We start from the raw sequence: 13258 nt of genomic DNA, 5'->3' as shown, positions 1-13258 counted from the left end.
GAGAGACTCTGTCTCAAAGGAGGTGAATGCTGTTGTTGATGACATCATCCAAAATTGTCTTTTGCCTTTCACACACTTTCATGCAAGCATGTATGTGTGCGCGCGCACATACACACACACACATATACACGCACGTGCACACATGTGCACACACACACGAAAAATTAATTGTTCCAGTTACTTGTCTGACATCACAGTCTTCCACAGATACTCAGTGCCCCACCCTAGCTCCTTAAGGTCTTACGCCAACATATTACTTTCCAGGGACGCCTTTGCCCATTCTTCTTGCAAAGTCTCTGATGACTCTCAGGATCCAGCTCCGGGGCATCCTTCTGGGGAGCCCTTTACCCTCTCCCTTGGCAGGATAAATTCACATTCTCACTGTCATTACCAGTTCTACCCATGGGCACATACAGCGTGTTTCTCGTTTCTCTTTCCACTAGGTCAGGAGTCATTCCAGCACCAACATCTGACTCCGATGCTCTCGTAGACCACAGGCCTTTTCTAGCCAGCTCTGGGAGTGGTGTCTGACAAATGCTTTCTGGGCTGACGTGAGTTTTTTGCGTACTCTAGCAGAAGCACTGAGTTAGCAAGTCCCCTTTGTTTGAACAAACAAGATTAGAAGCCTCCTGGTAAGGCTCAAGCCAATCTACACTTTCTGGGACTTCTGGCCTCTGGAGGGCTCCTCGGTGTTTTCTAAAAGCCAGTGAGAGTAAAAATTTGAATAGATATCTCTCAAAAGCTGGTCCTGTATTACCTTGAGACAAGTGTTTGTTAAAAAAAAAAAGATTCTAGTTGCTAGAACACATCTTGTAAATACTTGTGTTTGAAAATGTACACTTCCGGGATGCTTTGCGGGTTCCTGTGCATGTTCACGTACGACTGGAAATCTGTTTGTCACAGATGCTTCCCGGGCCTGGTGGTTGTTTTCTCTTTGCTAATTAATCTACTGATGTGGAATTATGCATCTTTCTCCATAAGCTAGGAGTGTATTTAAAAGCTCATTTCCTTGCCTGAGATTCATGCAAATAAAAGTCAAAGATGATTGAAACCATGTCCTGTCTCTTTATCCCGCCTAAGGACTAACCTGGTGTGTCGGGGTGGTGTGGCCACACACATGGCAGCTTATATCCGGTCAACTGTGAGCTCGATGAGGCATCTGTGCTCCGAGTCTGGCCTGTTGCTTCAGCAAACGCTTGTTGGTAGAAGAATAGTGAATTAGCTGCTTAACTCAACTGCCTCCCTTCTCTCTGTGGCAAAGTCCAGCTTGGACTGAAACCTGCTCTTCACTCTGCAGGGGGTGTGCACCTCCTGCCCAGCACACCCTGAGTACCGTGTTGTGACTATTTCTTAAACTGGCTTGCCTTGTGTGCACGGAACAGATTGGCTAGGGTTTCGGGGTCTTGGCAACTTCCGGGTAAATGCTAGAAATGGCATCCTAAGATCTCCATATTTAACCACAGGAGTAGCCAGAATGGAGAGGGAGAAACAAGTAAATAATTGAAATCTCCACTTGGTAAAGACGTTAAGTTCCTGGTAAGTTCTTTACTTCTTCAAGTCTCAGTTTACACAGAGAGGGGGGGCGGGAAGGGGAAGAGAGAGAGAGAGACAGACAGACAGACAGACAGAGACAGACACACACACACAGAGACACACACAGAGAGACAGAGAAAGAGACAGAGACAAAGACAGAGAGACAGAGAGGGTGACACAGAGAGAGTGAGAGACAGATAGACACAGAGACACACAACACACACAGATACACACATAGAGAGCGAGAGAGAGACAGAGACAGAGAGAGAGAGAGAGACAGAGACATACGGTATTACAATGCATTTGGGGAGAGAATCCTTTACAGCTGAGTGGCTCATCAATACTGAGGTACAGACAGGATAACTCTCCCTTGGCTTCTGACATCAGAGTACAGGTCGAGACAAAGGCCTTTGCCCCAACTCTGGTGAAGACTATATCTGCTTTGCTCAGACATCTTGGAGGCTAATGTGGTCGGGGGTTTAAGATCATCTAGATTCTGCCATTGCTAACCCCTGACACAGACAGCTGTCTGCCCTGGCATGAACAAGGGTGTCACTTGTCCTGTTCTTGCTTCATCCTCCTAGGCTGCAGGCATCGTGACAGGTGGCTCTGGGGTAATGGGTACCAGGTGGCCTGTTCCTCTCAAAAGACACTGCAAAATTTTACCCTTTAATGACTCGTTCACAGAATTCATTCATTCTACAAGTAGTTCTCAAGAGCCTATTGTGTGCCGGAGCCAAGAGGTGCTAGAATACATCAGAAATGGATCCATGGAGTCTGCACTCGGGAGAAGTGTGGGGTGGAATTTTGGGGTAGCGGCGTACTGTCAGCTGTGTGAGGTGAAACAGACCTGAATGTCTGTAGGCACTAAAAGTCCATATTCAAGCCTGACTCTAATATCTGCCCATCGAGTTTCCAGGAGACTGTAGCTACATGATGTCTGGAAAAGAAACAGGCTCATCTCGGGTGACTGTAGATGAAAGATCTAGTTCTCTCCTTTGGCATAGTGCTTTGTGTTCGCCATCCTGTGTCCTCCTGATTTTTTAGGCAGAAAAGGAGGTGAACGATGTGTTCCGTGTACAGGGCTGAGGTAAGCATCCAGTTTGGTTCTGAGGCAAGGCAGAGGAGGCAGGCAGGTGGGGATCCTGGTAAAAGGAGGTTTGGGGCCTCTGACCTAACTGTGAGAACTACAGCAGAGGAGGAGACAGGGCCATGCCAGACGTCTGCTGAATACAGAGTAAGAACAGGATGATGGTCTGACCAGAGCGAGGGAGTTTGGGTCAGGTAGAGCAAGAAACATGGAGAACATTCACACACAGGTTGCCAAGTTCTACCGAAGTGGTAATGGTCTCTCCCCCTATCATCCAGCCTAGGGTCTGTTCTGGAACCAAGAAGACCCCCAACTCCAAACCCCACAGCAGGCAGAGTGCAGGATGGCATTGTTGTCTATCATACAAATCAATGGTTCTTTTGCTAAGTGGTCAATGTTTGTTTGGCTTTAGCATTGTTTAATTCAATGCATCAATTAAAGATGGTGTCATGTCCGCTCTGGTCCGCAGCCTAGGCCCTCTGTGTGACTTGAGCTCATCGGTTTGAGATCACTCACAGCCTTACGTCTCCACTCCTTTGTCCCCTTGCATAACTCAAGGACAGGAGTAATTGACGTGAAACTTTTAAAAATTAATTTCGCTGCATATGCCACGGAGGGAGAGTGCAAGTCCTCCCAGCCATTTATAACGTCACGGTGATTGGTCCTGACAAAACAATACCTTAAAAACTCACCAAAGTAAATTATGGCCCGAGCAAATGGCTGCTCCGCGGCAGGGCCGGAGGCTTGGAGGGGAGCCAGGCAAAAACAAAGTAATGTGCTTTTGATATTAATAACAGAGATGATATCGATCTGTACGCTAGTGTCACTTCTCCACTCCGGCGAGGAGATTGCTCCCGGCATTTAGTCCACTGAAAGCCACTTTCCATGTAGGCCATTTAATTTTGTGAGTCTTTAATTATGTGAAATGGAGTCTAGTTAAAGGGCCAGGTCCCAGTTTCGCCAGGCGGAGACGTGGGCTGTGATTCAGGAAGCTGTCAGAAATGCATATAACTCAATTCTTAGATCTGCAAATGCAGTTGTCTCTCTAAATGTTTATTTCATCCTTGCACTTCTCTGGCCTGGTGCCACCGTGCATCAGGACAGACACAGACTCTGATTACAGGACCACATTTTTCAAAGGACCTGAAGTTAATGTGCCTGTTTTCTGCATAATAAAAGTCATAACTCACAGGAGCCGCCAAGGCCTCCCCCCAGCCCCATAAAAGGCTGTAGAAGGGACAGTGCATCCAGTCCCAGTAATCTGACGTTCCTGGGCCTGGCCTGATTCTGGACTGCTTGTCCGTCTGTGGATCTGTGGCAGACCGCGCTGGGAGACCACAAGTCAGACCACAGACTCATCCGTGGGTCAGAATACTTCAGAGGTTCATGAGACAGCCAGGAGAGAAACCCACATGCCAGACCACAGTGACAGCCACAGTTTCTGTTATAGACTTCAGGACAATGGCCCCCCGGGGGGAGGGGTTCGGCCATGGGGATCTTTCCTCAGAAAGACCATGGCACCTTTCCTCAGTTCAGATCAGCCAGCTTGTCACCCCCTTTCTCCTCTATACAGAGCCCTCTCTGTATGTGTTCCCGTGTTCCACAAGCCCACACTTTTATTTCTGTGTCTCTATGTGTGCATCTTGCACACACACACACACACACACACACGCACACACACACACACACACACACACATGCACACACACACACACACCCCTATGGCCATGCACTGCTCTGGAACCTCTCTTGGGCTCTGTTTGGTAATGTTTGCATGCTCTGATCTTTCTGTCGTCCGATGGTTCTCGCTGTCCCAGGTGAGACAGAGGACTTCCTTGTTGAACCAGATCTGCAGTGCTTAAACCTCAGCCTGCCTGGCTGTCCTGGGGAGTCCTTGGTGCTGCCCAGGTCATCCATGGCAAGGACCACAATTAGTGACAGGGACCATATGGAGGTGGGCAGGCTGACCTGGCTAGCCTTTCTGCTGATGTACAACAGAGAGAGGGAGAGAGAGAGAGAGAGAGAGAGAGAGAGAGAGAGAGAGAGAGAGAGAATGGCATACTATGTGTCTAGAACTTGGCACCTCTGGCAGCACTAGTACCCTAGTCAAGGGTGAAAAGCCAAGATAATTGGCACCATCAAGATATAGTGCCATAGGGGTTGGGGATTTAGCTCAGTGGTAGAGCGCTTGCCTAGCAAGCGCAAGGCCCTGGGTTCAGTCCCCAGCTCCAAAAAAAAAAAAGATATAGTGCCATAGAAACATGTATGTGTTCCTCACTTAAGGTGCCCATGAATGTCCTCTTCACTTACTTTGTAAGTAGTTTTGCTAGGTTCCATAATTGTTTGTCCAGCCCTCAGGAGACTTAGGAGGACAGGGACTTGGAAAGTGACTTCTGGGAGTACCACTGCCACAGTGGCAGGAAGTACCAGAAGTCAGGGAAGAGGACCATGTTACAGGCTGACCAAGGAGCCCCTGGCAGTGGTGGTAAAGTGAAGAACTTTATAACGGGAGTGTGGAGGGAGAACATTTGCAAACAAATACAGATGAGAGATGGGTGGGGGTGGGATAAAGAAAGCTGGCTTTGGGTTGGGGAGATGGCTCAGTGGGTAAAGTGCTTGCTGCATAAGCATGAAGACCTGAATTTGAATCCCCTGCAATCACGGAGAAAGCCAGAGACAACAGCATATACCTGTTACTAGGGAGGTGGAGACAGGAGTATCCCCCAGGCGCTCACTGGCCAGGCAGCTGGGATGAGTTGCTCAGCTCCAGGTTCAGTGAGAGATCCTACCCTGAACAAAACGGACAGGGATTAAAGAAGATTACTGGTGGTGACCTCTGGTGCTGTGTGCATATATACATAGGTTCATGACTATTCACATACATGTACATGTGTAAACATACACACACAGGCAGGGCGGGGGGCAGGCACATCCAAGGGGTGTCTTAGCGCAGATCTAAGTGGCCCAGTATTCCAATATGCATAGGTCAGCTCTGAGGGTAGGGATGACAGAGTCAATTGATCTTAAAATCGTCTGCCTGTGGATTTCTTTTCTCCCTTATTCTTAGCTGCAGAGAATCCTACAGGTCGGTATCTAGCTGTGCAGACCTAAAGAAATCTGCAGGGACAGAGGCTGATGTCCACCCTGCTGGTGGCAGTGGGCACCACTGTGTCTCCTTGCATTTGCAAAGCTCTTCCCTGTAGGAGTTGCTATCATTTGGAAGGCTCAGGTTATCTCCCAAAGCTTTATACGTTGGAAGCTTGGCTGCCAGGTTACAGTGTTGAGTGACGAGACCTTTAAGAGGAGCAACCTGGTGGCCGGTGGCTGAATGAAGCTCTGAAGGGCTCCACTTAGTTCCCGGGAGAAGGGATTGCTATAAAAGGATCTCCCTTGCTTCCAGTCCTGCCATGTGGCTGTTTTCTCCACTCACACATATTCTTGTCGTGAAGCCACCTGTTACATTGTGATATAGCCAGAAGGCCCTCGCTAGAGCTGAGCAGAAGGCAGCGCTGTGTTCTTGGACCTCTAAAACTGTGAGCTAAATCGACCTCTTTACTTCACAAATTATCCGGCCTTGGGCATTTTGTTCCAGCAACAGAAAAAGACTAACACAAGAGTCAGATCCAGAAGCAAGCACAGAGGCTCTGTCTGCCATGGACACAAGAATCAGGTTTGGAAAAGGTTTATGGGCTGACCAGAGCTACTGATGCACCATAGGATTTTTGCAGAGATTTTAGGATAAGAGACAGTTGGGATGGAAGGCAGAGGGGCTGTAAGGCTAGAAGCTATGGCAGAGTTTGCTACCACGTGGGGCCTAGGAAGAAGTCTGAATGAAAGCGATCAGGGCTGAGTGGTGGAGAGCAATAGGCCTTTAAAAGATCAGCATCAAGCGTGGCTGTGGCAGCACAAGCCTTTAGTCCCAGTGCTCACTTAGGAGGCTGAGGTGGGCAGATCTTTATGAGTTCGAGGCCAGCCTGGTCTACAGAGTGAGTTCTGGGAGAGTCAGGGCTATCCAAAGAAACCCTGTATAACGAAGCAAAACGAAGCTTCTTCAGAAGAAGGGTCTAGTTTGGAGAGTGGGAGAAGGTAAGCAGAATAGTTGCTTAGATTAGATTAGGGCTGGAGAGATGGCTCAGTGGTTAAGAGCACTGACTGCTCTTCCAGAGGTCCTGAGTTCAAATCCCAGCAACCACATGATGGCTCACAACCATCTGTAATGAGATCTGATGCCCTCTTCTGGTGTGTGTGAAGACAGCTACAGTGTACTTATATAATAAAAAGTCTAAAAATATGTTTATAGATTAGATTAGATTGAAGGGGAGGGCATGAGAGTGTGGGGGAGGAGAGAGATGGGGAGGGAGAGGGAGGGGATGGAAGAGTGAGGGGGACAGAGAAAGAGAGATTGAGCAGAGGACAACTTGTGGGAGTCAATACCTTCTTCCCACCATATGGGTTCTAGAGTCCAAACTCAGGCTGTCAGGTTTGGTGACTGGTATCTCCCATCCTCCCTGCCACCCCCACTCCTGCCCCATGGAGCCATCTCAGCAGCCCTTAAGGCTGGTTCTTGACGCACGGCAGTGCAATGCTGAGTAGAATATTAACGTAAGGCCCCAGGACACAGTTGCAGTGTTGTTACAGAATGTTATAAAGGGGGAGGGGGAGGATTCTGGCTTACAGTTTTTGCAGGTTCCAGTTAAAACTAAGATGCAACGATCATTGTGAGTCTCTGAGAGGAAGGATAGGTGATCCTGGTCCAGGAGTACATGCTGGAACAAACCATGCACTGTGGCCAAGAAACAAGAGAGTAAGTGGCCAGGCCAGAGTCCCCAAATCAATCAACGAGATGTCACTAGTGGCCTTTGGGTCTCCAATAGGGTCCATCCTGTAGGTCCTGTCACTTGAGTACTGCCACCCTGGGGACAGATTCCATGCCATATGTTATATCCAGTATTATCCAAAGCATATCACAAGAGCAGTGGCTCATTGCAGGTATGAGCCATCCATGGTGAAGTTTTACCTCCAAGTCTGGGGCAAGAGGATGAACCTCCCAAGAAACCAGAAAAGACCTCTTCAAGATATAGAAGGAAATGCATGCTTAAGGTTAAAATGAATGGAAACAATCACAACATCAGTAATGACAGCCAATAATGGTGACCCCAGATACACCCTTATTGCAGGTGGGTTCTGTTCTATGCACTGCCTGGGTGTAACTCCATAAAAGGACTCTGGGGAAGAGAGAGGAGAAACAGCTGAGAGAAGTTAGTAGTCTGCCTGGAGTCATGCAGCTGGTAAGAAACGGAGCTAGGACTCAAACCTGGTTTGAATTCAAACTATGGTTCCAGTGTGTGTAATTGTAACTCTTACTTTATACTAAAGATACCAGTAAAGACAATTCTTGGGGCAGTTTGGCTATGGAGGGGACACACACACACACACACACACACACACACACACACACACACACAGAGAGAGACAGAGACAGAGACAGACAGACACAGACAGACACACAGAGGCAAAGAGCAAGAGAGCACCAACTGTGTAGTAGTTGGGGATGCGGCTCACAAGAAGGCTTGTTGTGTCATGGAGTCCTGAGTGTCTAATTGTCATTAGAGGAAGAAGATAAAGACAGGAGGGAGCCGGCACAGTGCAGAGTGAGTGGTTCTGAGCAGGTGGGAGAGGAGGGGCTGCAAAGCCCAGGGGGGCTGGGAGGAAGGACCCATCTGTGGAATCCAGGATGTATGCAGTACAGTCAGGTTGTAGGTGGGATTCTCTTCAGATGACTTTCATTTCTCTGTGAAACTGGGAGTGAGGTCATCAGGTAAGAAGAGGGATGGGAGCAACTCGGTTTTGGAGCTGGAAACATCTGAGCAGAAGAGAGGCAGATGATGGGAAGAAATGCTGGTGAATTGTGAGACGTCAGAGATGGTGGAGTTGTATGGTTTCGTGTACCATGTAGATAGCAGAGTGTTAGGGTCAGGACCAGGGCTTTGATTCATGTAGAAAGGGATGAGGGACTGGGGAGAGTCAGGGGAGATGGCATGAGTACGGGTAAGATTCTTAACCATGGACAGTAAAAGAAAGACCCACTGAAAGCTAAGGAGGCCGACAGAGCCCTTGGTCCTGATGCAAACTTGGAGAGATGGAGAGGTGGTGACACACATCATGAATTTGGGGTATGTGGGGCAGTTTTGGGTAACAGCAAGGGTTTTGGTGAGATAGGGACTGAGGCTGGGAGGATGAAGTCATTAGAAATGAGGCCAGAGGCCTGGGAAGTTTGGGTGTTATGTGGGTGGCACCTAGGGATGCTGAATTCACCTAGGGGAAGAGGGAAGACCTGAGCCAGATGTCAGGTCTCCAGCAACTGGACTGGAGGGGCTGGTAAGTTCTGTCTTGTACCTGCCTTCACCTGTATGACATCATCCTACAGGTAAGTATTGTAGGACGCATATCTAGCATAGCCTGTCTACAGGGAGGCTGAGGAGAGAAGCAGAACTGAGAGACTTGGCTTTCCCTGGTGTATAAGGTCTTGAAACACAGAAGAGGAGAACAGTATGGAGAGACAGATGGTTTGGGAACATGAGAAGGAGAGAAGAAAGAATGAAGGGCACCACAAAGTTGGGGGCATCTGGAAGCTAATGGTCTAGGGACCATTTGGTTACTCACACAGGGTCATAGAGGTGGAAGGTTGGAGCCAATGTTCTCTGAAGAGGGTTGGCTCCAAGCGCCACTGCTGGAGGACACGGCTTAGCTTGGGGGAAGAGTTGCCACTCAGGGTCCTCCCGTGGTTCTGTAGGAGCAAAGTGCTCCAGTCTGTTATAGGCCCCCAAATTTGCTGAGGTCAAACCCAGGCAGTCCTCAGCCTCAAGCACCATGCCCTATGACTTCTCTCTATGCTATAACCGCTAGTATCCAGTATCACTAGTATTCTGCCTGATTCTTTGTTCTTTGCTGGGGCCTGTTGGCATTTGACAGTAGATTAGGAATTTAAATCCTTGTTGGATGTGGTAACAGGAGCCTGTAACCTAGGGAGGGATGCAGAGGCAGGTAGATTGCTGTAAATTTAGTCTATCTAACAAGACCCCAGTGCTAAAACACAAAAGCAAAGGAGAAAGAGTTTATACACCAGTCAGGTGATTCTGAATTTCAGCCCAGCCACAGAAGAGCTGAGGGATTGAGGTTTCCATCAAACCAGGCGGCAGAGGCAGGAAAGGCCAGAGCTGTGGTTAGCTTGGGCTGTACAGCAAGACCTGTCTCAGAGAACTGGAGTGATAAAGGCTCCATCTTAGATTTCTGTGTGGTGCAGATAAACGCTTAGCGCGGTTACTGATACAAAGCGAGGGCTAGCGGATACATCCTACATTTACTGCCTCTTACTGTGCGCCAAGCCATCTTCAAAGACTTTCTGCGTAATGATTACGTCATTCTCTGAACAGCCCTGCCAAGTGGGTGCTCTTATCCCTTCAATCCCATTTGTTGAGGGAACCTTTGTGCAGAGAGGCTAAGTACCCTGTTCAAGGGGAAAGCTGTTAAGTATTGAAGCTGAGGTTAAACCCAGGCAGCCCTCAGCCTCAACCATCGCACCATATGGCTTCTCTCTATGCTACGAATGGTAGTAATTAGTAATCATTATCACTAATCATTGAATAATTTTTAAGAAATTTCACTGCCAAGTTTAGTTAACCCAGGGTTGGTGTCCATCTTAAGCTGGTAGGTGTCTGTGAGCTTTGGCATTTCCTTGGTCTGCTTCCTCTGTCCACTGGGCTGGACCCTTCTGCCTCCCAGTGGCTCAAGCTGGGAGAACTCAAATGCTCCAGGAACCATTGGCTCTCAGACCCAGGTCTTCTGCCTATTGAGATCTTTCCTACCAGAACACCCCAGTGACACAGCCTGTGGCAGGGGATCCTGGAGTCCTGTTTCCCTTCTTCCTTCCCTTCTTCCTGCCTGTCAAAACCTCAAGGTCACTTTGTATCCCCGGGGGTCCTGGTGAGACTCTTCCAACCATTCATCTCAGCCTTCTGTTCCTTCCCTTCCCAGGGTTTCTTCTGTCTGGGTTCATAAGCACCTGTTCTCCAGTCCTCTGTGGGCTGGGGATGGCGGATTGAAGAGGGGAAGGGATATTTCTCTGGTGTCAAGAGTTTTCATGAACAAATGTTGCTGGGAGCTTTGACTCAAACTCTGATGACTTGACAGGATTCTAGGCCCAGCTGGTCATCACATAATGAACCTCAAGAGGTGTGGACGATATGGCTCTCTTTGGGTGCCGGTTGTGTGATTTGTCCTGGGACTATATCAAGGAGTATCTGTTCATCCCAGCTAGGGGGAGCATAGGCCGATGCCAAGCACAACGCCTCGTTTGGCATAGCGGTGAGTTTACAGAGGTGGTTTATGGGTGACTCGAGGCAGGTACAACACTGGGAAGTGTCCTTGGACAACCTATACCATAGAAGGTCCTGCCTCTATCATGAACAACTCAGCAAAAGATGTGCCACTGAGGGATACCTTGTGAGCTTCCTCACTCTCTCCATGATGGAATATCAACAGGCTTGATCTTGTGCAAGTCTGCTACAGGCAAGCACAACTCCTCTGATTCAAGATGAGGTAATCATGTCCAACTCTGAGGGAATATCCCTCAGCAAACTGAGCTCCTGGAGATCAGAGTCTATGTCAATCTCATCTGCTAACCAATCCAGTGTATTGCTCAGAGTAGGGATCTAATGACTATTTGTAATGTATCTGATTCTATTTTCTAGATTTCAGCAGAGAGGAACTGAGCAGGAAATGATGAACTTGGTAATAAAAGCACTTGCAAATATGTCGGCAATAGTTACTACGTGGCAGGCATTGTTCTTAGCCCAGATACAGCTACAAGCTTAATATGGACACCAGACCCAACCCTGGGTTAACTAACCTTGGTAATGTAATGTTTTATGTAAATATTAATTAAATCCTCACAGCCTCAGGAGGTGGGAATTAGCATCATTTCCACTGATGGATGAGGAAGTTGATTTCATGATCTCAAGTATCATTATATAATATAATATCATTGTGATATCTTTATATTAAGCAAGTATTCATTTGCTTACTAGTGAGTACCAGGGCTGGGATTTGAACTAGAATAGTGTAGTTCCAGAATGGGCTCTTGACAAAGACTTGTGCTGTCTTTCTGTTTCTGAGCCCAGTCACCAGGGCAGATGCTCAACCACTTCAGCTGAAGGGATGGGGTTGGTTCAGTGTTTGGGGTATCTTTGGACTCCTTGGTGAGGAAGTGGGACATCTTGTCTAAGTTTATACAATTTGAAGTGGTAATAATCCTGGTATTGAAACCAAGACCTGACCAGGTCAGCTATTTGGCTAGTTGGCCTGAGAACACACTGATGGTGGTTTGTCTGAGTTCTACAATTCCTCTGAGCAGTCCAATGGGGAGTGACAGGCAGGTCCTTGATGGGGGATAGGCTGAGCCTTACCAGGGCTAGGGTCAGGGTCTGAGAGACTCTGGTTAAATGATGTGTGAGTTCCTAAATCTGCTGATGGCTGGTTTGCTGCCCTCCTCCGGCCCTCAGCCCTATGGACTTGGGGACTGGGCATCTCCCTGGGCCTCGGGCAGGGAGCGAGCAGTGCCTGAGGCAGGAGGCAGGCAGGCTCGTTGCGGTCCCTGCCCATCTGGGGAGTGCTTGGTGCTGGCTGGAACTGAGCAGTGGACGGTGTTTGGGCTCAGCAGCACGAGCCCAGCTCGGAGGCTGCGAGGCAGAGCCGTGAACGCCAACAGTCTGGAGGCAGGCTCCGGAGGGAGACGGCTCGGGCCCATTTGCTGAGCTCGGTTCCCACGACAGCTCAGCAGACAGATGGACTTGGGAATCCCTGCCGCCTGGCCAGGAGGGTGTACACGTGAAAGGATACCCAGGCACCCCCATAGGGAGAAATGAGTTGGAGGTTTCCAGGGACAGCAGGGTAGGGGATCAATGGTAGGTTTCATGGCCTGGGATGAACTATCAGAGAAGTCATTGGAAAGAGTGGGGTCCTGGGTTGGAATAGCCTCTGGACCTTGTCCAAGTATAACCCTGAACCTGACCGCAGGCTTTGCCTTGATTACTCAGAATGACTCCTAAGCAGGACCTTGGATGTGAGCCCTGACTGTAGTCTTGACTGAACAGACTGAGCCTTGACCCTCACTGATCTGTGCCCTGATCCTGGTTGCTGACTGTTCACATGAATGGTCTTCTAGGCAAATCTGCTACCTTATGTAGTTCCTCTGAAGGGTTTTAGAATCAATTGCCCATAATATGCCCACGAAGTGGGAGATAAGGGATGGGTCTAGCCACACTGGCAACTTCTGGATGGCACAGGAAGGAAGATGGCAATGTTCGAGAATCATGGGCCGAGAGGCGGTAGTATAGTGAACCAGAGAGTCTTGCCTGCCCAGGGAATGACTGAAGAAGCCCTCTGGCCCCTATGGCAGGCAAAGGATGGAGCTCAGGCAGCAGAACTTCAGGGTCAGACTTTGCCGGAAGCATTGGGAAGGTGGACAGGGACAGAGTGTCTGGGCACTCAACTGTGAGTGGGACCCAAGAGGGACAGACATGGAAATCAGGTCATAGTGGAAAGGGCCAGGGAAGACTTCAGTGAGGGCTCACTGGG

At 48.8% G+C, this 13258-nt stretch overlaps 1 long non-coding RNA gene across 8 annotated transcripts in view; it reads left to right on the top strand.

Moving 5' to 3' along the window:
* LOC102548116 (uncharacterized) overlaps positions 1-1051 on the top strand; it is a 136631-nt gene extending 135580 nt beyond the window's left edge. For all 8 annotated transcript variants that reach the window (XR_005504985.2, XR_005504984.2, XR_005504986.2 and 5 more), the window contains one exon: positions 444-1051. This is a non-coding gene — a long non-coding RNA (uncharacterized LOC102548116). The remainder of the gene's footprint in view (positions 1-443) is intronic.
* The last annotated feature ends 12207 nt before the right edge of the window (positions 1052-13258 follow it).

The sequence above is a fragment of the Rattus norvegicus genome, chromosome 5, assembly GCF_036323735.1.
Source record: "Rattus norvegicus strain BN/NHsdMcwi chromosome 5, GRCr8, whole genome shotgun sequence".
NCBI classification, from domain to species: Eukaryota; Metazoa; Chordata; class Mammalia; order Rodentia; family Muridae; genus Rattus; species Rattus norvegicus.
Note: the sequence above shows the minus strand (reverse complement) of the source record. Positions and strands in the feature narration are given on the sequence as shown.